The sequence below is a fragment of the Hyla sarda genome, chromosome 3, assembly GCF_029499605.1.
Source record: "Hyla sarda isolate aHylSar1 chromosome 3, aHylSar1.hap1, whole genome shotgun sequence".
In the NCBI taxonomy this organism is placed as follows: Eukaryota; Metazoa; Chordata; class Amphibia; order Anura; family Hylidae; genus Hyla; species Hyla sarda.
Genome location: NC_079191.1, coordinates 95,124,000 through 95,150,691, shown reverse-complemented (window position 1 = coordinate 95,150,691; position 26,692 = coordinate 95,124,000). Strand labels below are relative to the sequence as shown.

Genomic DNA, 26,692 nt, shown 5'->3' with positions numbered 1-26,692 from the left:
TTAGGCGTCAGACTGCAGCACAGCTAATCACTAGCCAAAGCGTTGTCCTGCCTCGGCCAGTAATAGGTTGAGTGGCAGTGTGATGTATTGAGCCCGACCCAATCTTCTTCCTTGTGCCAGGCCCTAATACGTCACACTGCTGCTCAGCCTATCACTGGCTGAGGTGGGACACCGTTGCGTCCAGTGATAAGCTGAGCTGCAGTCTGATGTGTTGATCCACAGCAATCAGGAAGATGCAGTGGATGCAGTGATACAGGGGGAACAGGGGGAACAGCGAGAGGTCAGTGTCAGGATCCGGACTGGTATGCAGGGATGACACAGGTAGTGGATCCTCTGTGTCAGTGAGATGATGGCGTGGCCCGTACCAGGGGAACGGAATCTAAGGGGTTACTAGTTTTCACCAGAGCCCGCCGCAAAGCGGGATGGACTTGCTGCGGCAGGTAACCCCCAGGTCGTTCCACCCGATAGCGACTCAACCTCACTGACAGCTGAGACAGGCGCGGTACACAAGGAGTAGGCAAGGCAAGGTCAGATATAGCAGAAAGTCAAGGCAGGCTTCAAGGTTCGTAGTCAGGGGCAACGGCAAGGGGTCAGGAAACACTGGCTTGGAAACACACAGAAACGCTTTCTCAGGGCACAAGGCAACAAGATCCGGCAGGGACAGGAAGGGGAAGTGGGTTAATATAGTGTAGGGAGGTGATTGCACTGATTGGGCCAGGCACCAATTAGTGGTGCACCGCCCTTTAAATTTCAGAGTGCCGCTGCGCGTGCGCGCCCTAGAGAGCGGGGCCGCACGCGCCGGGACGGGGCAGAAGGAGGACGGGTCAGGTGAGTGACAAGGGGCGCGATCCGATAGCGGGCACGTCCCGTGCCTCGGATCGCGTCCCCTCCGGTGACACGGGAGCAGGTGCTGACCGGAGCGCTGCATGCAGAGGCACGCCGCAAGCCCTCCGGGGAGGCAGCGCTCGGCGTGACAGTCAGTAAGTTTTAATGCCGGCAGCCTGGGCAGAATAAAAAAAAAAAAAAAAAGTTAAACTCCGGATTATCCTTTAATGGCTGTTCCATTCATTTTTCAATTTTCCATGGGACTGCCAAAGTTGGATGAATACAGCACTTTAAAGAGGGTCCTGAGTGTCCCTGTTTGAAGGCGCAGTTAACTATGCACACAGTTACTCTATTCAAACTATGGAATAGCCAAAGATAGTCTCCTTCACAGTTTCCTTCACAATTTTTTTTTCTCAGCCTTAGAAATCAAACAAATATCTTTAATTAAAATGTTGAAAAAATGACTTTGCATTGTTGCTTAATGTAATATGCTGCAGAATTTCTGTTTAGCACCCTTACCGTTATACTAAAGCCATTCCATATAATGATATGAGCTTTATTATATTCTGTAAAATGTCATCCAACTGTAAATAACTGGCTGAACCGCAGTATTTAACAATTCCCATCTCAAAATATGACTTAAAGGAGAACTCCAGCCAAAATGAACTTATCCCCTATCCACAGGATAAGGGATAAGTAGCTGATTGTGGGGGTCTGAACAACTGGGACTCCCGTGATCTCTGGAATGGGACGTGTCATTAATTTCTATGGGAGTGCTGAAGAGACTCAATTACAGCACTCAATTATCATCGGTGCTCCTATAGGACTAAATGGAACACGTGCCGTTTTTCTGAGTGACATTTACAGCACAACACCTTTAAAGGGTTAAACCACTTGCTGTTGCAGACTTTATATATGGTAGTTATGAAACTGCACTTTGACATGTGTACAATACTTGATCTCAGTTACAGCAGAACGCTTTCATTTTAAACGTCTGAACTTCCTTAAAGGGAATGTATTTTCTTTTTTTTTTTTCCTATTTAGAGCCAGATACTGAAATGTTTGTGCATTGTTACTGGGGCTGCCTTCTTGCACTGTATTCAATAGATCAGGTCCTGGCTATATAGGGGAGTACAGAATCCCAATATGAGATAATCCCATGACAAGTCCAAAGGCTATGCCATAAATCAGTGGCCGTTGACATTTAAAGGGGTACTCTGGCGCCAAGACAGCTTATCCCCTATCCAAAGGATAGGGGATAAGATGCCTGTTCTCGGGGGTCCCGCCGCTGGGGACCCCCGTGATCTTGCACGCAGCACCCCATTATAATCAGTCCCTGGAGCATGTTCGCTCTGGGTCTGATTACTAGCAATCACGGGGGCCCCCTCAATGCAAGCCTATGGGAGGGGGCGTGACACGGGACTGATTATAACTGGGTGCTGCGTGCAAGATCACGGCATCCTTTGGATAGCGCCGGAGTACCCCTTTAAGGCAGTGAAGTAATCTGTTAGGGCAGCGGGGAGTCGCAGGGAGATAAAAACCAAAAATGGCATGATGCATTAGCTTAAAATAGGTTTCTCGCCACCTTTCATTGTTGACACACGTTCTAACTAAATTCCACCCAGCCAAAAATGTTGCATGTATATTAGCATAACGAGTAATGGTTTCCCACTTGTTTAAAATTCTGTGAGCATTACTTTTGAGGTACTTGGATCTTGTTTCTTTATACAGCAGAGAGAGAGAGAGAGAGAGAGAGAGAGAGAGAGAGAGACACTTCCTTAGGCTAATTACCTGGGAAATTGGGCATCTGGCTAAGATGGACAGGGGTATGTGTGCAGCTCCTCATTTATTTTGTGGAAAAAGGGGCGATAAGTAAAGAGAACTAGGTTGTTTACCAAGTTGCATTCCCAAGTACATTGATTGCTTCTTAACAAAATGAACTCCCAACCCAGAGGACTCCCAGAATTGGGAGGGAAGGGGTACACTTTTTCCCGCATTAACATTATCACCTGATTATGAACCATAATAATTAAGAAGGGTGAGAACGTGGAGCATTGGGATCGCTCAAAAACAGTAGTGCATCATCAGTGAAGAGTGCTAGTTTCACAGCGGATCAAGCAACCACAATACTGTCAAATAAAGATGAGATCTCCAAGTGTCACGCCAAAGGCTCCAGGGATAAATGGAAAAGAAGGGGCAATAAGGGGCATGACAAAAAGCCAGCAGTATGATTTTGTGCTGAGGGATTCACATAAAGACTTCACAAAAAGTTGCGGAAGGCACATATGATGCTGAAACGGTCCAACACCATGCCCAGCCAGTCCCACTGTACGTTATCTAAAGCCTTTTCCACATCCATTGCTAACAAAATGAGGAAATGGTTATGGAGGACTACTCACTGAACTGAACAGTCAATACTGTTTTTCTTGGAATAAGAATGGGGAGAGTGTCAACGTGTAGTTAGGGGACGTTGTGGATAGTGGCTGCGCCATGGCAGAGGCTCCTTAATGGCAGGTATAGACGGTAGTCTCTTGTTTAGAAGCTGGGAACTTTTCTGTTGAGAGTGCCAAAGAGAGCGAAGCTCAGGTGAACCAGTCGGGAGAGCACATTAAGCTTCCTCAGCATTTTGGTTCATGGAACAAGAACCGTCCTCATGGAAAACTCTCTAAACCGCAGGTTACTGCAACTGAAACTGAACCTTGCGGTAAAAGACTGAGGAGCAAAGTGCCCTCCTTTTCTTAACAACTGCTGCAGAAAAGTCCTCAGAGAGGAGCACCTCATATCCCTGGATGTAGAGGGCTAGGTTGCGACTTGAAAGCCTTTAGAAGTGTTATTTTGTCACTGAAGTCAAGCAGCTTTATGATAACTAGGCGTGGCGGCAAATCACTAGTAGTTGCAGTACTCTTAGGGCACACTCTATGTGCCTGTTCCATGCAACAATCTCTTTTACAAATACACAATAGTTCAGCAGGCTTAATAGACTCAGTCAGGCCTACCATATGTAAGTTGTTTTGGCATGTTAGATTTTCTACATCATCCAGCTTGTCTCACAGTATGCAGATTTCCTGCTGTTGGTGGGCCAGCTTGCACTGAAGGTCATCACTGTAGTGCACATATGTCACGCGCAACTCCATCCACTTGGCCTGACGTAAGATGCAGGTAGTTTTGCAATTGGGCTAGAGTGATCTGTATGGCATCCTTCAGCAATTTCTGAATATCAGAAGTGATCCTGCCGGTGACTTTCCTGACAAGCTGGGGAAGTCAGGCAGGTTGATAAAGAACGGAGCCGCCAGGTCTCTAGAGCACTCCGGCTAAGAAGCTAATGACTCGGAACGTACCAGGGAGCGGAGTCTAAGGTGCCGCTTGTTTTCACCAGAGCCCGCCGCAAAGCGGGATGGACTTCGACCACACAGGCGGTTGAGGAGATGCAAGGCACAGGAGGGATAAGGCAGCTCGTAGTGGGTAGCAGAAGGTCAGGCGGCATAGTAGCGTAGTCAAGACGTAGCAGGAGTTCAGTAGGCAGGCGGCAGAGGAGCAAGGTCAAAGTCACAAAGCAAGGGATCAGATACACGGTAAGGTAATACTGAGGAAAGCTTTCTCTAAGGCACAAGGCAACAAAGATCCGGCAGGGGAGTGAGGAGGGTGGAGGTATTTATAAATGAGCCACAGGTGAATTACACTAATGAGCGTACTGGCCCTTTAAATCTTAAAGCTCTGGCGCGGGCGCGTCCCGCGATGCGAGTCCCAGCCCCGTTGGCAGCAGCAGGTAAGGGGACCATGCGTTCACGGCCAGCATGTGCGGCCGGAGCGCATAATGTACCGTATTTATCGGCGTATAACACGCACTTTTTAGGCTAACATTTTTAGCCTAAAGTCTATGTGCGTGTTATACGCCGATACACCCCCAGGAAAGGCAGGGGGAGAGAGGCCGTCGCTGCCCGCTTCTCTCCCCCTGCCTTTCCTGGGGTCTAGAGCCCTGCTGCCGGCCCTTCTCTCACCCTGGCTATCGGCGCCACTGCCCGTTCTGTCCCCCTGACTATCGGTGCCGGTGCCCCACTGCCGGCGCTGATAGCCAGGGGGAGAGAAGCGGCGCCGACAGCCAGGGGGAGAGAAGGGGCAGCGGCACCCATTGCCGGCGCCGCTGCCCCGTTGCCTCCCCCCATCCCCGGTGGCATAATTACCTGGGTCGGGTCCGCGCTGCTGCAGGCCTCCGGCGTGCGTCCCCTGCGTCGTTGCTATGCACGGCGCGGCGCCCTGGTAACTTGCATCCTTTCTTGGTAAAAAATCCCAAAATTTGATGAAAAAATTTAAAATTTTTCTAACTGAAGCTCTCTGCTTGTAAGGAAAATGGATATTCAAAATAAATGTTTTTTTGGTTCACATATACAATGGGTGAGATTTATCAAAGGATTTAGACTGGTTTTTCTTGTCTAAATTTGTCGCACAGAAAGTCGCAATCTAAATATGTGCGACTTTTCTGCGACTTTTGCTCTAGAGGATTTTTAGAACATGATGCATGTTAGTCTATTTTAGACTGAAATGCATTGAAAAATGCATTGGTGCTGAATTTATCAAAAGCGACTTTTCAGCGATAAGTCGCATAGGCTGAAAGTACGCTGAAGTGTCAGACCATGTTGGAGCAGGTTTAAATATAGTCTAAAGCATAGATCATGCAGTCTGTGCACAGAATTTATCAAGAGCCGTGCGCCTTTTGATAAATTAGGCGCACAATAGACCAGCCAAACACTCTGTAGTTAGGTCTATATTGATGCGAGACATACACAACTTTGATAAATATCCCCCAATATGTCTACTTTATGTTTGCATCATAAAATTTATGAGTTTTTACTTTTGGAAGACACCAGAGGGCTTCAAAGTTCAGCAGCAATTTTCAAATTTTTCACAAAATTTTCAAACTCGATATTTTTCAGGGACCAGTTCAGTTTTGAAGAGGATTTGAAGGGTCTTCATATTAGAAATACCCCACAAATGACCCCATTATAAAAACTGCATTCCCAAAGTATTCAAAATGACATTCAGTCAGTGTTTTAACCCTTTAGGTGTTTCACAGGAATAGCAGCAAAGTGAAGGAGAAAGTTCAAAATCTTCATTTTTTACACTCGCATGTTCTTGTAGACCCAATTTTAGAATTTTTGCAAGTGGTAAAAGGAGAAAATTTTTACTTGTATTTGTAGCCCAATTTTTCTCGAGTAAGCACATACCTCATATGTCATATGTAAATTGTTCGGCGGGCGCAGTAGAGGGCTCAGAAGGGAAGGAGCGACAAGGGGAATTTGGAGAGAAACTTTCTCTGAAATGGTTTTTGGAGGGCATGTCACCTTTAGGAAGCCCCTAGGGTGTCAAAACCGCAAAAAAAAACACATGGCATACCATTTTGGAAACTAGACCCCTCGGGGAATGTACCATGGGATAAAGTGACCCTTAATACCCCACAGGTGTTTCATGACTTTTGCAAATGTAAAAAAAAATTTACCTAAAATGCTTGGTTTCCCAAAAATTTTACATTTTTACAAAGGGTCAAAGCACAAAATACCCCCCAAAATTTGAAGCCCAATTTCTCCCGATTCAGAAAACACCCCATATGGGGGGTGAAAAGTGCTCTGCTGGCGCACTACAGGTCTCAAAAGGGAAGGAGTCACATTTGGCTTTTTGGAAGCAAATTTTGCTCTGGAGGCATGCCGCATTTAGGAAGCCCCTATGGTGCCAGGACAGCAAAAAAAAAAAAAAAACACATGGCATACCATTTTGGAAACTAGACCCCTTGGGGAACGTAACAAGGGGTAAAGTAAACCTTAATACCCCACAGGGGTTTCACGACTTTGGCATATGTAAAAAAAATATGATAATTTTTACCTAAAATGCTTGGTATCCCAAAAATTTTACATTTTTACAAAGGGTTAAAGCAGAAAATACCACCCAAAATTTGAAGCCCAATTTCTTCCGATTAAGAAAACACCCCATATGGGGGTGAAAAGTGCTCTGCTGGCGCACTACAGGTCTCAGATGAGGAGTAGTCACAATTGGCTTTTTGGAAGCAAATTTTGCTCTGGGGGCATGCCGCATTTAGGAAGCCCCTATAGTGCCAGGACAGCAAAAAAAAAAACACATGGCATACCATTTTGGAAACTAGACCCCTTGGGGAACGTAACAAGGGGTAAAGTGAACCTTAATTAATACCCCACAGGGGTTTCACGACTTTTGCATATGTAAAAAAAAATAAAAAATTACCTAAAATGCTTGGTTTCCCAAAAATTTCAGATTTTTACAAAGGGTTAAAGCAGAAAATACCCCCCAAAATTTGAAGCCCAATTTCTCCCGATTCAGAAAACACCCCATATGGGGGTGAAAAGTGCTCTGCTGGCGCACTACTGGTCTCAGAAGAGGAGTAGTCACATTTGGCTTTTTGGAAGCAAATTTTGCTCTGGGGGCATGCCGCATTTAGGAAGCCCCTATGGTGCCAGGACAGCAAAAAAAATAAATAAAAACACATGGCATTACATTTTGGAAATTAGACCCCTCGGGGAATGTAACAGTGTTAGGCTGGGTTCACACTATGTTTTCTCCCATACGGGAGCGCATACGGCAGGGGGGAGCTAAAACCTCGCGCTCCCGTATGTAATTCATTTCAATGAGCCGGTCGGAGTGAAACGTTCGGTCAGGTCGGCTCATTTTTGCGCCGTATGCGCTTTTACAACCGAACCTCAAACCGTGGTCAACCACGGTTTGAGGTCCGGTCGTAAAAGCGCATATGGCGCAAAAATTAGCCGACCGGACCGAACGTTTCACTCCGGCCGGCTCATTGAAATGAATTACATACGGGAGCGCATACGAAGGCATACGGGAGCGCATACGAAGGCATACGGGAGCGCGAGGTTTTAGTTCCCCCCTGCCGTATGCGCTCCCGTATGGGAGAAAACGTAGTGTGAACCCACCCTTACAGTGAGTACTTACACCTCACAGGTTTTTTTGAACAGTGGGCTGTAAAAGTAAACAATTTGATTTTTTGCACTATATTGATAGTGTTACCCCAAATGTTTCATTTTCACATTGGGTAATAGGGCAAAAGGCCTCCAAAATTTGTAGAACAACTTCGTCTGAGAAAAAAAAATACCCCATATGTGGATGTTAATTGCTCTGTGGACGCACTACAATGCTCAGAATAGAAGGAGTGAAATTTTGTTGAAATCGAAGTCGGGGGTCATGTGCATTTATGAAGCCCAGGGACAGGGGTGCTGCCATTCCCATGAATTGTGGTGAGCATAAGGACACCCCTCTTGTCCTTATACCAGACAAACAACAGGTTCTCATGGGAAAAGGCACGGGACTCACCCCGGGGGATAGGAGCATGTAGGGGATGGGGCGGAAGGGCTCTTTGATTCTTCCGGACTGTCCCACAAGCGACCGTGGATCTGGTGGCGAGGGATGTGAAGAGAAGGATACTAGTATAAAAGTTATCCACGTAAAGGTGGTAACCTTTATCTAGCAATGGGTGCAAAAGGCCCCAAACGATTTTCCCGCTAACACCCAGAGTGGGGGGACATTCTGGGGGTTCAAAACGGGAATCTCATCCCTCATACACTATAAACTTGCAAGTGTACCCGGAGGTACTCTCGCAAAGTTTATACATCTTCACGCCATACCGCGCTCGCTTGGTCGGGATGTATTGCCAGAAGCTGGGTCTCCCCTTGAAGCTGATGAGCGACTCATCAATAGAGACCTCCCGTCCCGGGATATAGGCCTCCCAAAATCTGGCCCCGAAGTGATTGATGGCCTAGAACCGGGGACCTGTCATGGCCATACTGTAGAGGGGTGTCTGGTAAAGGACGTCCCCACTCCAATATTGCCTGACACTGGGTTTTTTAACTAGACCCATATGCAGCACGAGGCCCCAAAAGGTCCTCATTTCGGCTGCATCGACTGGAGTCCAGCCGCTGGGTCTAGCTAAAAATGAGCCCGGGTTAGCGGCGACGAACTGTTGGGCATACAGATTCGTCTGTGCAACCATCAAATTAACAAAGTCGTCACTGAAAAAATGACCGAAAAAGTCAATTTCAGTGAACCCGACAATGTTAATTTTGATTCCTGAGTTGCCAACAAACTCAGGAATCACGGGCTCGTGGTCCGCTGGCTGAGTCCAGACAAGTTCTCCGGTACGAGGTACCAGTGAACTTGGCTGGGGGGCTTCACTAGTATGAGCGCCAGGGGGACTCATACTAGCATGGGGCACAGGGTCAAGGGCAGAGGAGGTTTATGGCGCCGCACGGCGGCGTCTCCGCCGCCTTGGTGGCTCATCATCTGAACTAGATGATGAGGAGGACGATAAAATAAGGAAGATGGGGTCTTCATCATCCTCTGAGCCGCTTTCGGTGTCGGAGGCAATTATGGCATATGCCTCCTCTGCCAAAAACTCTCTGCGGGCCATTTCCCTACTCTAATGTGGATACAGGGGTGTGTGTGTGTGTGTGTGGGGGGAAAAACTTTATATGTGCCGTTTGTGGTGTGGTGCGATACTACCTCTCTAACCCGCCCTAGCCTAACCTAACTAAACTAAACTAACCCGCCCTAACAGAAAATAAAAAATATAAAAAAGGGGACTTTAAAAAAAAAAAAGGGGACTTCTAGCGCAAAAAAAGCCCTGCGCCAAAAAAAAGCGTTTATCTAATCAGTGGTGTGCGCACTGATTAGCGCTTGTGGCGGCAGGGGGTGCAGAAGTCAGTGGGGGGTCCGGTCACTCAGCCCAGAACAGTGGCTGGTGGCTGTACACAGACCCCCACACAAGAAACCCAAAAAATAAAATAAAAAAACGCTTAACCCCGAAAAAATGCACCCGCCTGAACCCCCAAAAAAACGATCAGTGATAAATCACCGACAGCGGTGGGACAGGCTGCACACACAGGTACGGTCCGTCCACACAGTACACACCTACTACTGGTGGCACGGAACGCCTATGGGTGCAAAAAAAGAACGCGGTAACCAAAAAAAGTGCCTTTACCACAAAAAAATAAGCTAATCAGTGATAAATCACTGACAGCGGTGAGGCACGCCGCACACACAGGTACGGTCCGGCCACACAGTACACGCCTGCTACTGGTGGCACGGACCGCCTATGGGTGCAAAAAAGCACTAGAAAACCCGAAAAAAAGCGCCGACACCACACAAAAAAAAAACGCTGATCAGTACTGCGGGACTGATCAGCGGCGGGTGGGCTTTAACAATCGGTGGCGGACTGCTCTTTTATAACTAAGAGGGTCCGCACACACGCTTAGGAAAAAAATAAAAATAAAAAATCTGCGCCAAAAAAAAACCCGCTGGCGGCAGACCGCAGCCACCCAGCAGGGCCGGGGTCACGCAGTTAAAGGTGCTACGGACCCACGGACACCCACTGAGGTACTGAGCAGCGGCCCCTTGAAAAGGAAACGAAACGGCGTTGGGGAGCGGAGCACGGCACTTTAGAATGGGTAAGCCCTAATTAGCACCTTAAGCACTCGTATCTTCTTAAGGCAAATAGCCAACATATTTGGATTTAGTTGTCAGTAATACACTGGAAGCCTTTTTCCGGAGGGAAGATTTACCCAGCCGGATAAGGCATAAGATGTCTGATCACGGGGGTCTTACTGCTGGGGACTCCTGCAATCTGTCCTGCAGCACCCACTTTTCATTAGCTGCATGGAGCGAAGATTGCTCCGTGACTGATGACTCACAATACAGGGACCGGAGTATCGTGGCGGCACAATGTGCTACTTCGTATGCCGGAGAAAGGTGGCACCATAAATGTTCTCTCTTCCAAGAAAGCTGGAGTGCGACCCACCAAGACACTCTCTCTCTCTCTCATTAACCTGCCTTAACCCCTTAAGGACAGTTTTTTCATCCTCATGGCTACATGCTTTTTTATTACTGTACTGCTTTTAACAAAATAAGTATGTTCAAAATTGCCCTATTCTGACCCCTTACAACTTTGTTATTTTATGTATTCGGGGCTGTATGGGGGCTAATTTTTTTACACCCAGATCTGTAGTTTTTATTGGTACCACTTGTGCATATATGTGAATTTTTCATCACTATTTATTGACGTGATGTGACCAAAAAAATCAACATTTACACATCCGAATTTAACAAAAAGTCATCAAACACCTGTGGGGTGTTAAGGCTCACTGTACCCCTTGTTATGTTCCTTGAGGGGTGTAAATTCCAAAACAGTATGCGTGTTTTTTTTTTTTGTTTTTTTTTTTTTTGCTGTTCTGGCACAATAGGGGCTTCCTAAATGCGACATGCCCTCCAAAAACCATTTCAGCAAAATTCACTCTCCAGAATCCCATTGTCGCTCCTTCCCTTCTGAGACCTCTACTGCACCCACCGAACAATTCACATACACATATGAGGTATTTCCTTACTGAAGAGAAATTGGGTTACAATTTTTTTTTTTTTTGGGGGGGGGGGGGGTTCTCCTATTACCCTTTGTAAAAATTCAAAAACTGGGTCTACAAGAAAATGCGAGTGTAAACAATGAAAAAATGAAGATTTTGAATTTTCTCCTTCACTTTGCTGCTATTCCTGTTAACAAACTTTCTGAATGGCATTCTGAATACTTTAACGGGTGCAGTTTCTATAATGGGGTCATTTATGGGGTATTTCTAATATGAAGGCCCTTCAAATCCACTTCAAAACTGAACTAGTCTCTGAAAAATTCAGATTTTGAAAATTTAGTGAAAAATTCGAAAATTGCTTCTGAACTTTGAAGCCCTCTGATGTCTTCCAAAAGTAAAAATATGTCAACTTTATGATGCAGACATAAAATAGACATATTGTATATGTGAATCAAAATATAATTTATTTGGTATGTCTATTTTCCTTACTTGCAGAGAGCTTCAAAGTTATAAAAATGCAAAATGTTTAAATTTTTCATGAAATTTTGGAATTTGATGCGAGTATCGGCAAAAATTTACCACTATGTTAAAGTAGAATATGTCACGAAAAAACATTCTCGGAATCAAATTCATAAGTAAAAGCATCCCAGAGTTATTAATGCTTAAAGTGACAGTGGTCAGATATGCAAAAAACACTCTGGTCCTTAAGGTGAAAATGGGCTTTGGTCCTTAAGGGGTTAATGCTAGAGATGACGCTTTCATTAACTTCTTAAGGACAAAGGGCTTACCTGTATGCCCTCGTCCCATTCCCCTTATATGACGCAGGCTCAGGAGCTGACCTTGCGTCATAGCGGGGTGGGTCCGCCGGGGCCCGTGGCTAATGCCGGACATCGCCAATCCCGGTGATTCCCAGCATTAACTCCTTACACGCCATGATCAAAGTTGATCAAGGCTTCTAAAATCTATATATATAAAACTCAATGTGTGTGTGTATGTTCCAGCATCACGTCCAAACGGCTGAAGATATTATGTTACTCATATGTCAACAACAAACATAGGATAGGTGATTTAACCCTTACTCACCCCTATTTGCCAGGGTCGGGGTTTTTGTTTAAAGTCCCATACAAGTCTATGGGAAATATATGTTACTGCATAACTTCCAAATGGCTGGAGATATTTTGATAATACTTGGTCACATGTTACTTATATGTCCACTTAAAATATAGGATAGTTGATTTAACCCTTAACTACCCCCATTTGTGAGGTTCTGGGTTTTTGTTTGTCCCATGCAAATCAATGGGAAATGTATGTTGCCACATAACTTCTGTACGGCTGGAGATATTTCAATAATACCTGGTACACATTACTTATATGTCATAATATAAAAAGATATGATAGTTAAATTAACGCTTACCTACACCCTTTCATGAAAGATGGGTTTTTGTTTCAAGTCCCATGTGAGTATATGGGACTTCCAGCACCTTACTCCACAAGCTCCGCTCTGCATCTCCTGGTGAATGTGTCAATCCGGCTTGCAAGCCACACCCCATCACACAAAGAGAGGAGGTCGGAATAGGAGGTCGAGACATATGGATGGGATATGAGGACGGGATATGAGGTCAAGATAGTAAGACAGGATAGGAGGTCAGGATATGAGGATGGGATGAGGACAGGATAGGAGGTCTGGATAGGAGGGCAGGATATGAGGTCGAGATAGGAGGACGGGATAGGAGGTCGGGATATAAGGACGGGATATGAGGTCGAGATAGGAGGTCGGGATATGAGGACAGGATAGGAGAACAGGATTTGAGGTTGAGATATGAGGACAGGATATGAGGTCGAGCTATGAGGACGGGAAATGATGTCGAGATAGGAGGACGGGATATGAGGTTGAGATATGAGGACAGAATATGAGGATGGAATAGGAGGTCGGGATATGAGGACAGGATATGAAGTTGAGATAGGAGAATGGGATAGGAGGTCGGGATATGAGGTCGAGATAGGAGGTCGGAATATGAGGATGGGATAGGACAGGATATAAGGTCGAGATATGAGGACGGATATGAGGACAGGGGATGATGTCGAGATAGGAGGACGGGATATGAGGTTGAGATATGAGGACGGAATATGAGGATGGGATCGGAGGTTGGGATATGAGATCGAAGGTTGGGATATGAGATCGAGATAGGAGGTTGGGATATGAGGATGGGATAGGAGGACGGGATATGAGGTTGAGATTTGAGGACAGGATAGGAGGTCAGGATATGAGGTCGAGATATGATGACAGGATATAAGATCGGGATATGAGGGCGGGATAGGAGGTCGAGATATGAGGTCAAGATATGAGGACAGGATATGAGGTCGAGATAGGAGGACGGGATAGGAGGTCAGGATATGAGGACGGGATATGAGGTTGAGATAGGAGGTCGGGATATAAGGACGGGATAGGAGGGCAGGATATGAAGATGGGATAGGAGGTCAGGATATGTGGTCGAGATATGATGACAGGATATAAGATCGGGATATGAGGACGGGATAGGAGGTCGAGATATGAGGTCAAGATATGAGGACAGGATATGAGGACAGGATATGAGGTTGAGATAGGAGGACAGGATAGGAGGTCTGGATATGAGGACGGGATATGAGGTTGAGATAGGAGGTCGGGATATAAGGACGGGATAGGAGGGCAGGATATGAAGACGGGATAGGAGGTCAGGATATGAGGTCGAGATATGATGATGGGATATGAGGACGGGATATAAGGTCGGGAATATGAGGAAGGGATATGAGGTTGAGATATGAGGATGGGATATGGGGTTGGGATGTGACAACAATATATGAGGATAGGATAAGAAATTAAAAGCTTCCTCCTTTGTTGATTTTCCTCCCCAAAAAGGAATAGGAAGGAAAAACCGGGCAACGCCGGGTACTCAGCTCGTAAAATAATAAAAAAAAACAGTCACAGCAGCTCAGCAGAGCTGATCGGGGCCCTCGTGATAAAACCGTAGTGTCCCGATCAGCTTAGAGGATGGCGGGAGGGCCCTTACCTGCCTCCTTGCTGTCCGATCGTTTCTCTGAAGCTCCAGTCAGCCATGGCAGGCTGGAGCAGCAGAGCACCGATAACACTGATCAATGCTATGGCATAGAATTGAACAGTATATGCAATCAGAAGATAGCATGTAATAGTCCTCTATGGGATTTTTTTTTATTTAAATATGCTACAGGGGCTGTAAAGTTAGTGTAGTTCATAATATAGTGTCTGTACCTGTGTGTGACGGTTTTCTCACAATTCTTATGTGATTTTCACCCCAATATTTATTTTTAACAGCATACAAAATGACTATTGTCTCAGATTTTTCCCGAGACCTGACTCACTAGTCAGCTGATGACATGGAGCCTGTCTGCTTCAATGGGTGGAGGGATCGCTTGGTGGGAGAGAGAATAATCTGCAACTAATGCAACAGCTGTAGGCACCCTGATTGAAAACCACAGGTCTTTTGAATGGATGCAGCTCATTTATATTTAAATGGGTGGGGTGGCTGATGTGTGAGAAGGAGGAAAATGGAATTATGGGATTTGTAGGCAAAGAAGAAAACTCAAAAAGGAAATACCAGTTCACAAAAAGCTAGCCACGGTGTTATGGTAATCTCACAACATAGCTATTTAGCCCCAAGACAAGCGCAGATCTTCCTAAGCATGTCCATTACTGTCTGCCAGGTACGTACTAAAATCACCTTATTGTGGATAACCCCTTTAATAAATGTGAATTAAAAGGGTACTCCGGTGGAATTATTATTATTATTATTATTATTTTTAAATCAACTGGTTCCTGAAAGATAAACAGATTTGTAAATTACTTCTATTTAAAAATCTTAACCCTTTCAGTACTTGTCAGGCGCTGTATGCTCCAGAGGAATTTATTTTCTGTCTGACCACAGTGCTCTCTGCCGACACCTCTGTCCATGCCAGGAACAGAGTGGAAACAAATTTCCATAGAAAAACCTATCCTGCTCTGGACACTTCCTGAAACAAACAGAGGTGTCAGCAGAGAGCACTGTGGTCAGACAGAAAAGAAATTAAAAAAGAAAAGAACTTCCTGTGGAGCATACAGCAGCTGATAAGTACTGTAAGAATTAAGATTTTTAAACAGAAGTAATTTACAAATCTATAGAGAAAAAAGCCTCTAGACTAATACCATAAATGGTACATGATGATAAAATTACAAAGGAATAGAGTCGGACTGTGCTTCACTTTGAATGATGAAAGATATTTAATATAAAATAATTACAAATAAAACATTAGTGTAAAATAATATAAATAAAAATAATTGTACACTGGCGTCACAAATTGACAAGTATACCTTGCACCCCCTTGTCACCACAATTGTACAATATTGCATATGAGCCCTACTACAAAACTTAAGTGATTTGTGGTAGGGACTCATCAAAGGCATATGTGTTTACTAGTTGAAAAATTAGGCTTACTGTTTCTGACTGACATATGCTAGTTACCAGTGTGCCTTATAGTGCTTTATTCACAGTTCTGTCAAGCAATTGTCTCTTCGTGTAAATTAAAACACAAGGATGAACTCCAAACAGTTCAGAATAACAAAATCATTGAGTTGTAACCAACCATGCCAAACGATAGTGTTGGTGTTCTCCCACTGTTAATAGTGTCAGATATAAAACTGTAATGCCCCTTACTTATTTTTATTATATCTGAATAAATGTCTATAACTTGTCAAAATAACATGATCAGATTCCAGAAATGAATCACTATTCAATAAATCATAGAATTAAAGCAATACAAGTTGTTATACAAAGTCTATCCTCTAGGCATAGCTTATACTTACTGGATTGTATTGGTGCCATCTGGTATAAAAAAAAACACAGGAGAAACTATGCAGAATAATCTAGCACATAACTGTGAAAGTCTATTGCCATTTTTTTTGTTTCGCAATTCTTGTTAAGCTGTGCAAAGATAAAGGTCTTCAGGTAATTTCCAGGGATAACTAAGGCTTCTTCACACTCGAGATAAAAACAGGTCAGTGTTCCCTACTGAGCAATCCCATTATGTTCTCACATGCTTACTCCCCCTCCCAATGTCTGCTAGAAACGGATTAACTACTGCACTGACATATGAGACTTTGTGAAATTGTGAATTAACCTTATGGTTAAGATTTGCTAAAATCTACATAAAGGAACATTAACCATTTACTTGTCTGGACATTTTGCACGTTCTAGAGCTGGAATATCTTTAACTTTTCAACCTGCAGAAGAAGGCCTGCAGAACAGTGGGGATGTCTGGGACTCCTTTTCTCTCCTTGTTTGGTTCCTTTCTGTTTTACTCTCGAGAGCTGGAGCCCGTACAGAAGATAGTGGGTATCTCAGCAGTCGGACCCCCCTCGATCAAACACTTACCACCTAGGGTCCGACAGCTGGGACCCCCACGATCTTCTGTACAGTTACTGGCTCTTCCCGGGAACGGTTCATCCCGCAGCGCCAGTTCTGCTTACCTAAAGTGGCCAACTAGGCAGCTTGCATTCCAAATGCAGTGTAGCGCTGTGGTGAAGCAGAGGAGAGTCGCTCTGCTGCCTGCTGCTGACTGTGCGCGCTGGCTGGTTACTAAAGAGGTGAGTGGTGGCAGCAGTGGCAAATGAGCCAGATCACAGGCAGCAGCACTAGAGCCTGTCATGAATTTAATGAAAAACAAATATATATGTGACTTGGGGCTGGGGGAACCCGGAGCAAAACTATCTAGCAGTAGCAGGCCGCTCAGCTGAGCTGGGGCCTGCTGCCTAGGGAAAGGATATGAGGCCTAAACTATATGGGGGCAACAATTAAACAAATATATATGTGACTTGGGGCTGGGGGAACCCGGAGCAAAACTATCTAGCAGTAGCAGGCCGCTCAGCTGAACTGGGGCCTGCTGCCTAGGGAAAGGATATGAGGCCTAAACTATATGGGGGCAACAATTAGCAGCAGAAAGGGGCGTACAACAACTAAATAGTGGGAAGTTGTGTCCCAGCCCATATAGTTGTTGTAGGCCCCTCTTTGCTAATAGTTTTCCCCCCATATAGTTGTAGGCCTCTCTGAGAGGGGCCCAGGCATACCACAACTATGGGGCCAACTGTTAACAGAGGGGCCCACCACAACTATGGAAATGTAAAGTGTATGTTCACAAATGCCAGAAGCCTAGCAAATAAAATGGGGGAGCTTGAGGCCTTGATACTGGAGGAACATATTGATATAGTTGGGGTCACTGAGACATGGCTGGACTCCTCGCATGACTGGGCTGTCAATCTGCAGGGGTTTACATTGTTTCGCAAGGATAGAATGAACAGAAAAGGTGGTGGAGTCTGTCTGTATGTAAGAAGTGGTATGAAAGTCAGTGTGAACGATGCCATAGTGTGTGATGATTCTGAGGATGTGGAATCATTGTGGGTAGAATTACAAAAGGAGGGAAATACTGAAAAAATAATATTTGGGGTAATCTACAGACCCCCTAATATCACTGAAGAGATAGAAGTTCGGCTTCATAAACAAATAGAGAGGGCCGCCCGGGCAGGTACAGTGGTAATAATGGGAGATTTTAACTATCCAGATATAGATTGGGGTCCGGGGTTGGCTAAAACTACAAAGGGGCGACAATTCCTAAATTTATTGCAGGATAATTTTATGGGCCAGTTTGTGGAGGACCCAACAAGAAGTGATGCCTTGTTGGATCTGATCATTTCCAACAACGCAGAGCTGGTTGGTAATGTAACTGTGCGGGAAAACCTTGGTAATAGCGACCACAATATAGTTACTTTTGACTTAAAATGTAGAAAACAAAGACAGGCGGGGAAGGCAAAAACATATAACTTTAAAAAGGCAAATTTCCCTGGGCTGAGGGCTGCACTACAGGACATAGACTGGGGGGAGGTGTTCTCAAATACTGATACAGAAGGTAAATGGGACATCTTTAAATTAACTCTAAATAACTATACAGCTAAATATATACCAAAGGGGAACAAATATAAACGATTAAAACTAAATCCTACATGGCTGACACATGATGTTAAAAGAGCAATAAACAGCAAAAAAATAGCCTTCAAAAAATACAAATCTGATGGGTCAGCGATAACATTTAAACAGTACAAGGAGCTTAATAAAATCTGTAAAAATGTAATAAAAACAGCAAAAATTCAAAATGAGAGACAGGTGGCCAAAGAAAGCAAAACTAATCCTAAATATTTTTTTAGATATATAAATGCAAAAAAAACAAGGACAGAGCATGTAGGACCCCTTAATAATGATAATGGGGAGGTTGTCACAGGCGATCAAGAGAAGGCGGAGCTACTGAATGGGTTCTTTAGTTCTGTATACACTATGGAAGAAGGAGCTGACATTGGCCAGGTCAGTGCTGGTAACACATCATGTAATGTACTGAACTGGCTTAATGTAGAGTTGGTACAAGGTAAGTTAAGTGATATAAATGTAAGCAAATCCCCAGGACCGGATGGACTACACCCAAGAGTTCTTAGAGAGGTAAGTTCAGTAATATCTGTACCCCTGTTCATGATATTTAGAGATTCTCTGGTGTCTGGTATTGTGCCAAGGGACTGGCGCAAGGCGAATGTGGTGCCAATCTTCAAAAAGGGCTCTAGGTCTTCCCCAGGAAACTATAGACCGGTAAGTCTAACGTGCATTGTGGGTAAATTGTTTGAAGGACTTATAAGGGATTACATACAGGAATACATAGGGGATAATAGTATTATAAGTGATAGCCAGCATGGGTTTACTAAGGATAGAAGTTGTCAAACCAATCTAATTTGCTTTTATGAAGAGGTGAGTAGAAGCCTTGACAGAGGAATGGCTGTGGATATAGTGTTTCTGGATTTTGCTAAAGCATTTGATACTGTCCCTCATAGACGTCTGACAGGTAAGTTAAGGTCTTTGGGTTTGGAAATTTTAGTTTGTAACTGGATTGAACACTGGCTCATGGATCGTACCCAGAGAGTGGTGGTCAATGATTCGTACTCTGATTGGTCCCCGGTTATTAGTGGTGTACCCCAAGGTTCAGTACTGGGACCGCTGTTGTTTAATTTATTTATCAATGATATAGAGGATGGTATTAACAGCTCTGTTTCTATCTTTGCAGATGACACCAAGCTTTGTAGCACGGTACAGTCTATAGAGGATGTGCATAAGTTACAAGATGACTTGGATAGACTAAGTGTCTGGGCATCCACTTGGCAAATGAGGTTCAATGTGGATAAATGTAAAGTTATGCATCTGGGTACTAATAACCTGCATGCATCGTATGTCTTAGGGGGGATTAAACTGGCAGAGTCACTGGTAGAGAAGGATCTGGGTGTACTTGTAGATCACAGACTACAGAATAGCATGCAATGTCAGGCTGCTGCTTCCAAAGCCGGCAGGATATTGTCATGTATCAAAAGAGGCATGGACTCAAGGGACAGGGACATAATACTCCCCCTTTATAAAGCATTGGTACGGCCTCACCTGGAATATGCTGTTCAGTTTTGGTCACCTGTACATAAAAGGGACACTGCGGAGTTGGAAAGGGTGCAGAGACGCGCGACTAAACTAATATGGGGCATGGAACATCTTAGCTATGAGGAGCCATTAAAGGAGTTACAATTGTTTAGTCTTGAGAAGAGACGTTTAAGGGGGGATATGATAAACGTATATAAGTATATTAATGGCCCATACAAAAAATATGGAGAAAAACTGTTCCAGGTTAAACCCCCCCAAAGGACGAGGGGGCACTCCCTCCGTCTGGAGAAAAAAAAGTTTAGTCTCAAGGGGCGACACGCCTTCTTTACCGTGAGGACTGTGAATTTATGGAACGGTCTACCTCAGGAACTGGTCACAGCAGGAACAATTAACAGCTTTAAAACAGGATTAGATACATTCCTGGAACAAAATAAGATTAATGCTTATGAAGAAATATAAAATCTCATCCCTTCCCCAATATCGCGCCACACCCCTACCCCTTAATTCCCTGGTTGAACTTGATGGACATATGTCTTTTTTCGACCGTACTAACTATGTAACTATGGGGGCAACTATTAACAGAGGGGCCTACCCAAACTATATGGAGCCCCCTATATAGTTTGGGTAGGCCCCTCTGTTAATAGTTGCTTCCATATAGTTTGGGTTGGCCCCTCTGTTAAAGGAGTAGTCTGGTGAAAAATAACTTATCTCCTATCAAAATTGGGGGTGGGTCATAGGGGCGGACTAGGGGTGGAGTCAGGGGAAGCAACCGCACGGGGGGTGTATTGGACAGGACTTTAGCTCTGTAAGGAGCCCCAAAATTCCTGATGGCAGTCCTGCCCATCAGTACCGACAGGTTAGTGCAGGTGAAACTGATGACAGATTTCCTTTAATATTCAGGGCTACATGGTGAAGGGGAGTGGTTTTTAGCAAAAGAAAAAAATCTATAAAAACCTTGTTATTCGGTTAGGTAACTGAGTATGGAGAATTTATTATGGAGTATGGAGACTATGGAATAGAGACATCCTGTGTACCAGCTTTGTCTTAGCCTGAGGGATCATTCTTCTGCAGCCTTTAAAAGGCTGGCTAAGACCTTTTCTACTGCGAGGAGCTAACTGGTGTGATTTTTGTCACATCAGGTGCTCTAAACATTCAGGAATTATCTTGGGTCTACAAAATGACTATAACTTCAAATCCATTTCAGGTAGGTATTACTTGGTATTACTTATTACTAATATCATTCTCAAAAACCATGACAAACAGATTAGCGAGAGTGCACGCAACAAGAGTGCTCATAGCTAATCTGTTTGTACCATACCTGGTCAAACTGAAAAGCATTGTAGGTAAGGATAAAAGTGAGGGTGTCACAGATAAAGTCAATACAACTTCTCTACCAAAAGGTAATCATAGATGTGGTAGGTGCAATTGGTGTTCTTATCTTAAAGCAGATCTGTAGTGCAATATAACTTATAGATCGCGGGGGGGTCCGAGCGCTGGGGCCCCCCGGGATCTCCTGGACGGGGCCGCAGCAGAATGCTGCAAATGGGGCGTTCCGTCCCCCCATGACGCGGCGGCCGACACGCCACCTCCATGTACCCCAGAGAGATACATGGAGGGGACGTGTCTGCCGCAGCTTTCTGCTGGGGACAAAGCTCCACTTCCTGCAGACTGCCGCAGCCCCATACAGGAGATCCTGGGGAGCCCCAGCGCTCGGACCCCCGCGATCTATAACTTATCCCCTATCCTTTGGATAGGGGATACATTATTTTGTGCTGGAATACTCCTTTAAGAAAGGTGTTAATTATTCCTTAGGTGTCCAAATACGGTGCGTGTGGCAGATTTTATATAGGTTGCACTCATGCACGCGCGATTTCGTGACCATGTTCATTCCTTGAAAACACAGTAGGGCTCCCCACGTATAATAAAACATGTATTAAAAAAACATAATGGCAATCCCAGAGTATTACATTTCTTTGGCATTGAACAGGTCTTGGTCAGGGACAGAAGCGACAGAAGAAAGATACTGCTTGAAAAGAAGGCCAAATGGATACTGCGCACTAATGCACAGGGCACATTAGGGTTAAATGATAAGGCAGATCTAAGCATTTTCATTTAAATTCCGTATTGTGTTTCATATTTGCATTTTTGTACCATTTAAAGCATACGCCCACTCACGTCCGGGATCAGGTATTTAATTCCTGCCCTGTGTGTTGGGAATGTTCACCCCCCGCCACCTTGGGCACAATGCTACTTACCACAATCCAAAAAGGTGTTAGTCGAGAACACCCCCACCAGACATACATCATGGTACCCATGGCACTATCACATGACAAACAGGTGTTCGGCAATAACGGTAATAATCTATGGTGAGATGCTGGCACTCTATGGTGTTGGTGATATACAAATGAAACTCCCATGCACACGCGATTTCGTGAACATGTTCATTCCTTGAAAATTCAGAAGGGCTCCCCACGTATAATAAAACATGTATTAACCCCTTAAGGACTCAGGGTTTTTCAGTTTTTGCACTTTCGTTTTTTCCTCCTTACCTTTTAAAAATCATAACCCTTTAAATTTTCCACCTAAAAATCCATATTATGGCTTATTTTTTGCATCACCAATTCTACTTTGCAGTGACATCAGTCATTTTACCCAAAAATTCACGACGAAACGGGAAAAAAAATCATTGTGCGAAAAAATCGAAGAAAAAACGCCATTTTGTAACTTTTGGGGGCTTCCGTTTCTACGCAGTGCATATTTCGGTAAAAATGACACCTTATCATTATTCTGTAGGTCCATACGGTTAAAATGATACCCTACTTATATAGGTTTGATTTTGTCGCACTTCTGGAAAAAATCATAACTACATGCAGGAAAATTTATACGTTTAAAAATGTCCTCTTCTGACCCCTATAACTTTTTTATTTTTCCACGTACAGGGTGGTAAGAGAGCTCATTTTTTGCGCCATGATCTGAAGTTTTTATAGGTATGATTTTTGTTTTGATCTGACTTTTTGATCACTTTTAATGGTATAAAAAGTGACCAAAATATGCTTTTTTGGACTTTGGAATTTTTTTGAGCGTACGCCATTGACTGTGTGGTTTAATTAACAATATATTTTTATAGTTCGGACATTTACGCACGCGGCGATACCACATATGTTTATTTTTATTTACACTGTTATTTTTTTTATGGGAAAAGGGGGGTGATTCAAACTTTTATTAGGGAAGGGGTTAAATGACCTTTATTAAAACTTTTTTGCTAATGGCAGTACCAAGTGGTAATTTTGGGGGGAGTTTAATTTTTATTTATTTATTTGACAGGTTAGTGCAGGTGACACTGATGATGGATTTCCTTTAAAATGCATAAAAATTTTCATAATTGATATTTCCACTACAGATCACAGAAAAATTAGGTTATAGGGGTCAAAATAAGGCAATTTTAAACATTCTTATATGGGGGGAAATGTATCAAAACCTGTCCAGAGGAAAAGATGCTGAGAGGCTTTTTAAAAAATGAAAGCGATCTGATTGGTTGCTATGGACAACTGAGTAAGTTTTCCTCTGGACAGGTTTTGATAAATCTCCCCCATTATGTTTAAAAAAAAAACCTTTTGGGCTTCTGGTTCCGGTGCGGGCAAGTGAGGAGCGAGACCGAGCTCTCACACCCTGGACCCCATAACCGCGCGGTACCGGCATCACAGGGGAAGACTTACCCCGCAAACCACCCAGGCCATCCGGCATCAGGACGGGGAGCGCTGCCATTGCAGTGTGTCTCAACTGACTTCTAAACAGAGCGTCTGTACTTTGATACCCCCGGCGGTCATGTCCCTGTACTGGAATAAATATTAAATGGGATGATTGTTTACTGGCTGGGAAGGACATCATGACGCTCATGTATTGCATATTTTGGGGTCCACTGACCTATAACCGCTATACTTTAGTTGGGGTCCACTGACTTCCAGCTAATAGCTGTTATTTTGCTATATTATATAGGACGTATGAATGCAAAGATACTCCAATAGCAGTATTATCCGTTATCTCTAGCCCCCTTTATTCCCCTGAGGAAGCAGGCGTCAAGGATATGTGACATAACAGACACCAGCAGAAACGCGTCGGGACAGGGGTTCCTGTGTATAAGCTTGCCAACTCTCTGTGTGAGAGTGGTTGGCACGGTGTATACTTTGCATTTATGATTTGGATTTATCTTCACTGTGAGGGTTTATACTGCTCACTGTGGAGCTATTGTAGTAAAACAATTTTTACTTTTACACTCTCGTTTTTGCCTTCTCGCCCTATAAGAGCCAAAACTACCTACTATAATGATACCTTTTAATTTTATATATATATATATATATATATATATATATATATATATATATATATAAATATCCAATAAGAACAGCACCTCCGGAAATGTCAAGAAAAAAAGAAAGAAATTGGGGTGCTCGCATATTCTGAACCTCGGTCCACTGGTTCCTCAATGCATACAAAAATATAGAAGCAGCACACCACAGGTAGAGTTCAAAAGAACGGTGAATTTATTCCATGATGTGAGAGACTACGTTTCTCCAGCCTCACGCTGGCACTTGAGAAAGCCAGCGTGAGGCTGGAGAAACGTAGTCTCTCACATCATGGAATAAATTCACCGTTCTTTTGAACTCTACCTGTGGTGTGCTGCTTCTATACTTTTGTATATATATATATATATATATATATATATATATATATATATATATATAAAATCGGTGAAGTTAAATTGAAATAGAAGATAGTATTGCAATTCATTTCGACTTCTCTCTGGTATTAGCAACTTTGTACTTTGACTTCTCCTGGCTTTGACGCGTTTAGTTGACTCTGGACTATTGTGTGAGTGTGTAGTCGTATTTTGTTAGTCTGTCTGTTATCCCACTGTCCCGGACCTAGTCAGTGTCATTGTACTTAATTATTTTGTCAATCATGCCCCTCACGAATACAGGAAGGGACTGTCCTCGTGGTTACAGACCTGTCATTTAGGGCAGGTACGTAATTAGGCAGGGATAGGGGAGCGGGCGAGATTAGTGTGCACTCCTTCAATGCCCATACGCGACATATTAGAGTTTTTCTCTGCTGTGGAGGAGTTCACGGGATATATGATTAAAGGGGTATTCCAGGAATTTTTTTTATTTGACTATGCTACAGGGGCTGTAAAGTTAGTGTAGTTCATAATATAGTGTCTGTACATGTGTGTGATGATTTTCTCCCAATTATTGTGATTTTCACTCCAATATTTATTTTTACTAGCATACAAAATGACTGTTGTCTCAGATTTTTCCCAGCTTGCAATGCGTCCGAGACCTGACTCACTAGTCAGCTGATGACAGGGAGCCTGTCTGCTTCAATGGGTGGAGGGATCAATCTGCAACTAATGCAACAGCTGGAGGCATCCTGATTGAAAACCAGCTAATTTATGTTTCAATGGGTGGGGTGGCTGATGTGTATGAGGGAGGAAGATGGAATTGTGGGATTTGTAGTCAAAAAAATTAAAGTCAAACAGGAAATACTAGTTCACGAACAGCTAGCCACAGTGTTATGGTAATCTCACAACATAGCCATTTATCCCCAAGCAAACGCAGATCCTTCCTAAGCATGTCCATTACTGTCTGCCAGGTACATACTAAAATCACATTATGCTGGATAACCCCTTTAACTCTTCTAAGAGCGTGTTGTTGCCCTTGGGTTCTGCCTCACCTAGATGGCTGTCTAGAGCAGGTGACCTGGGGGTGAGGGTTTCCACCACCTCCCTCACATACCTGGGCATTCATATAGGTCGCACACCTGACATGATCTACTCACTCAATTATGTCCCCCTCTTCCGGCATATTGTTACGGAATTGAGAAAATGGGAAAACCTACCACTCTCCTTTCTAGGCCGATGTCATCCTGTCAAGATGATCCCCTTCAAACCCTTCCCTTTCTCCTGAAACACAACCCTGTCCTTGTTTACATTCCCCCTTTTCACGCTTCTTGTGGCAGGGCAAACGCCCAATGCTTAGCCTTACAGAAGCTTGTTATGTAGGGCGGAGGGGGGAGTCAACTTTCCAAATATTAGAGGCTACAATCTGGCGTGTTTATTTCGACATGTGATGGACTGGATTCATGGTTCTACCTATTTTTCTAACCTGACGATTGAGGGGGCACTGGCTGCATCATGGACTCTTCTGGCACTGCTACACACGTCCTTCACAAAATTGCCACCTGAGTTGAAGAGCTTGATATTGCTCAGGGACACGATTATATCCTGGAAGGAGGTACGGAAGGTTTTTGGCCTTCCCTTCCTTCTTTCAAAGCACATGTCCCTCTGTAATCACCCAGAGTTCCCTCAGGGCTGTTCCTCCTCCTGGTTACACTTGCGCGAGGCAAGGGGCATGTCCACAGCGGGAACACTTATGAATAGGGACACTCCTAGATGGTTAGCACCTAGGGATATAATTATCACCTTTTATCTTCCCCAGTCACACCTCCTTTATGCACATCAAGTACATGCCTTCTGTTCCTCCAGTCTTGAAAACCTCACACAAGAAGCTACCTCTCATCCCTTAAATGATATTATAGGCCAGGAACCGATGGGAATTTCCATTTTGTCACTTTACATAGCCTTCCGTCCTCGTCTTCTCAAATTAAATCCTGAGAAACTCTTCACAACCTGGGAGCGGTGGACGGGTGACACTGATATACACACCACTATCTTGGCGGGCTGGGGGGCAGTCTGTAAATACATCCTTAATGAGAAATGGAGGGAAACCTACTTTAAGTTGTCTCACACTGCATTGTATGGCTTTAACATTCTCCCTTCACTTCTTTCCCAGACAGAATTACAAGTTGCCCCAAGTGTAACTCCCCACTAACAAATTTATATCATGGGATTTGGGACTGTCCTTTCACGGCTGACTACTGGCGGTTGGTGCAAGATTATGTCCAGGTTCATTGGAAGAAGCCTCT

At 44.1% G+C, this 26,692-nt stretch overlaps 1 protein-coding gene across 6 annotated transcripts in view; it reads right to left on the bottom strand.

Moving 5' to 3' along the window:
- Positions 1 to 26,692, bottom strand: part of MYO7B (myosin VIIB) — a 222,068-nt gene that overhangs the window by 193,115 nt on the left and 2,261 nt on the right. The window contains exon 1 of one of the 6 annotated variants that reach the window (XM_056564679.1): positions 16,063 to 16,208. The exons of the other annotated variants lie outside the window; for them this stretch is intronic. The gene's annotated coding sequence lies outside the window, so the exon portion shown is untranslated. Of the gene's footprint in view, positions 1 to 16,062; positions 16,209 to 26,692 lie in introns of those variants that run through there. 6 annotated transcript variants of the gene reach the window in all.